This window comes from Bactrocera tryoni, unplaced genomic scaffold (genome assembly GCF_016617805.1).
Source record: "Bactrocera tryoni isolate S06 unplaced genomic scaffold, CSIRO_BtryS06_freeze2 scaffold_25, whole genome shotgun sequence".
NCBI lineage: Eukaryota > Metazoa > Arthropoda > Insecta > Diptera > Tephritidae > Bactrocera > Bactrocera tryoni.
Window position 1 is genome coordinate 11,066,092 of NW_024395977.1, and position 4,405 is coordinate 11,070,496.

Genomic DNA, 4,405 nt, shown 5'->3' on the forward strand with positions numbered 1-4,405 from the left:
TCAAAGCTACTTTCGTCAGCACGAAAAGGAGCTGCCTTTATGCCGCGATGTCTGAATTTGGTATCCCCGCAAAACTAATACGGCTGTGTAAACTGACGTTGAGCAACACCAAAAGCTCCGTCAGGATCGGGAAGGATATTGATATCATCGGCCTTAACACCCGCGCCGTTAGTTCTGATTTCTCCAGGCTTGACAAGGAAGCACAGAAAATGGGTCTGGCAGTGAACGAGGGCAAGACGAAATATCTCCCTTCATAAAACAAACAATCGTCGAACTCGCGACTTGGCTCTCACGTCACTGTTGACAGCCATAACTTTGAAGTTGTAGATAATTTAATCTATTTAGGAACCAGTATTAACACCACCAACAATGTCAGCCTAGAAATCCAACGCAGGATTGCTCTTGCCAACAGGTGCTACTTCGGACTGAGCAGGTAATTGAAAAGTAAAATCCTCTCTTGACGAACAAAAACCGAACTCTATAAGTTGCTCATTATGCCCGTCCTGCTATATGGTGCATAGGCTTGGACGATGACAGAAACCGATGAGTCGACGTTACGAGTTTTCGAGAGAATTAAAAGACAGCGGCTACGCTGGCTAGGTCATGTTGTCCGGATGGAGGAAAACACTCCAGGTCTGAAAGTATTCGACGCAGTACCCGCCGGGGGAAGCAGAGGAAGAGGAACACCTCCACTCCATTGGAAGGACCAAGTGGAGAGGGACCTGGCTTCGCTTGGAATATCCAACTAGCGCCACGTGGCGAAAAGAAGAAACGACTGGCGCGCTGTTGTTAACTCGGCTATAATCGCTTAAGCGGCTTCTACGCCAATTAAGAAGAAGAAGAAGAAGATAAAACTTGATAAGACAGTACGTGGTCTAAAAATAATTGTGAAAAGTCTATGTTTTTGTTGTTGTAAAGGTTATATAGTTCCCTTTAGGGTGATAAGTTAACGGTAGGGCCAAGATACGTGTTGTTTTAACGGTCGGACCATAGGGAGAGGAGTGTCAGATGTATAACGTTTACTGGCCATGCAAGAGGCGGTTTCTACGAAAGCATTCCAACAGAAACTGCTTGGAGAGGAGTTCGTTGTGCTCCTTAACTGGGAGGCCTCAATGTATAAAAGTGTGATCAGAGGCATCAAAAGGCATCTCGTTGCAGTCCGAAGTGCAGTGTTCAGGCATGTCTGACCATATTGGTGCGGCTTAGTTAAGGACCGGCCGATTGTTTGTATGTGGCCAACAACTTTTCTTTGTTTTTAATATTTCTTTATTTATTCGGTCTGCTTTTTGTTTTAAAAGCCTAACATTAAGTTATAAAATCTTAAAGGGGTTTCGCCGGACACTTGTGCAAGTAAAATACTATATTTTTGTGCTCATATAATTAAGTCACGCCAGCTACAGAACGAAAGTTTATTCAACGCAACTTCTATGGTACAGGAATGAAACTTAATTTTATAAAAAACTAGCTGTTACCCTGTGTTTTTCGCTACACCTAAATCGATTAAAACTCTTAAGGGTTTTTACTTTGTGTTTTATTTATTGTTGTAAAACTGTTACTTATTTATGAAACATTTATAAAACATATTGGTATACAACATTTTTGGTTTTTCCACCTGGCGCGTAAATGAATAAGCACCTTGGTGTTCCCACTCTCGAGCATGCGACGAACAATTGGCCGTGGGAGAAGCACGGTTCTTCCAAATTGACGCCGCACACTTGAAACGTTTGCCTTTACGATTTGTTGATGGTCATCGCAAAGCCAAGATGTACTGGGAACTGCAAGCGCTTAAATTCAAACGGCATGTCGTTGGAATCATGGGAATGCGTGGTAAGAGTACAACTTCGCCTGCTGCCTTGCCATTTAGTATTGTTGCTTCAATCAAATTTGGCCACAATTTTTTGACTGAAAGTCTTGTGCCATTACACAAAGTCGGTGGCTTCAGATTTCGTAGAAGTATAATGGGTGAACCGACTTTCAGAACCAAACGATGCGGTGGCAGACCGGGGGGATCCAAAGAATTCAAGAATTTAGTTGGATAATTGACTACTTCATCTTGATTCAAAACGCTATCAATCGATGTATATGTTGTAGCTTCTCCTGTCAGTTTTTCTTGAATGGCAAAATTGATTTCGTTGCCGTGTACATTTTTCGGTGCCAATATTGCGTAAATAATCGTAGCGTTGATAGTGTTGAACAATATTCGGAAATACACTTTCAATCAATTCTTCTTTCGATTGTAAAAGTGTACAAAGGTTGTTCGGCAATGTGATCAAACCGGTATCATCGATTGGTATTTTGCCTTCGCCAATATCCAACAACTGCTTCGAAAACGCCGCTGCGGATCGATCATTTTGCAATTGGACACGCATGTTGATGGTAAGAGTCAGCCTTTGAACATGTCTCCAAAAAACTGACGATTTTAAACATGCGTTTATTTCGTCGGCACTAGTTGATCGAGGAATGATTGACAAAGTTTGCCGAAAATCGCCGGATAATAAGACTAATGCTCCGCCAAAAAGTTGTTGCTTTTTTCGTAAATCTTGCATTGTTCTATTGAATGCTTCTAATGACTTTTTGTTAACCATTGGGCACTCATCCCATAGAACTATTCCTCGATATGTTGCCGTTGGTGTTTCAACGACTTGGATGTTCAACGGTAATTTCAACGCAGAATGTGCTGTTCGGCCGCCATCAAGTAGAGTAGCAGCGATGCCTGACGAAGCAATTGCCAGCCCAATTTTCTGCTGTGACCGTATAGTAGCAAGAATCAAAGACATCAGAAACGTTTTCCCTGTATCACCGGGCGCATCCAGAAAGTAGAATCCACCGGCGTTATTGTCGACCGCTCGTATAATCTTACCATAAGCATTTTTCTGCTGAATATTCAATTTGGTAATGTTAGCTTGTATGAAAGCACGCAATTCATTGCAATCGTATTGTTGTTCACATTGAAGCTCATGGTCAAGCATATCAATCGCTAAACGATTGGGCGCAGTTATGCCAAGTTGCGCTAATGCCTTATTCGCAATTGTAAGGCACAGATCTTCAACCAATATTAAAGCATCATTATACATTTGTAATGTATATAGCAAGTCTGCGTTCGATGCTCGATTACGCGCCAAAATTAATAAGTCCTCGGTCATGCAGTCTTTGTACTTATTCCACAATTCTTGCGGATTTCACGGAAGGCATGTAGATATTATTATGGCGAATAGTACGCGTATTTGTTTTGGATGAGATGTGAGTGATGCGTCATGAAGTGCGGTGTCCCAATGCATATCATCTTCTAACAAATGCAATCGCTGACATGCTTCACGATACGTCGCACACAACTGACCGTCAACAGTTTTCAAATCATCAAACGATCTTGGTCCGCGCACGTTGACTAATAGCAGACGCAAATAGAAACATTCGGCGTTGTTCGGATGGATGGTGTGAATGCGTCTTATGGCATCGGTTTTACGGACATTTGGATAACCGTCAACACGCTCTCCTTGCTTTCGTCGTTGAAATGTTTTCGATGATGGATTCCTATTGAAATATTGTGGTATTTCGGAATATAGCATTGTTCTTGCAATTTCATCGTTTTCACACAACTCGAAAAAGGTAGTTAGCGTTGTCCCCGGTGGTCGTGCTAGAGTATGCATATTTGAAGTACATAAATAAAAATGGAAAAATTAACCTAAAACTACATCTTAAACTATGTATTTGCACACGCATATGCAATAAGACCCACCAACAGTGTGATGTAAAACCAACAGTGTATTTGTAAACCGCATGAAAGCACTTACGAAACAATAACAATACTCACTTGCTTTGTGTGTGTTGCACGGTCAGCAGAAAAACACAAAATCAGTTCGAATAAATGGAGCAAATCGATGGAATTAAATCTTGAAAAAACACACAATGTTGAAACACTATTTTTAAAAAAACATTTCATTGAAATCGGGCAAGCCGTCTAAGAGGAGTATGCGAACAGGAAGTTTTGCCACTTAAGTTTATATATATAGATTGAAGAAATTTTAATTCAGTTCAAAACAGAATACTTTAACTTCTAAAATAATAAATTGCGTTCATTCGCTTAGCACATCCAAGTTGTTGTGCTCATATAATTAAGTCACCTAAAGAAAAATATACTTATTCGAAGTACTCGTATACGGCATTTTTTTGCAGTTTTACCTTACCTAAGGCTAATACTTAGTTGGATATCCTTTATTACGTATACATAATAAGAAGGAATAAAGGGATGTTCAACTTATTCCAGTGTGAGAGCGCTTCAAAATTAGCGTTTTTTATAACATTTTCCAATATGGCCAGATTGAACAAAATAATAATTTTTGGGCATTTAAATTAAAAAAACTAACTTTTAGTACGAATAAAAATTACTATATAGTGGTTATTTATT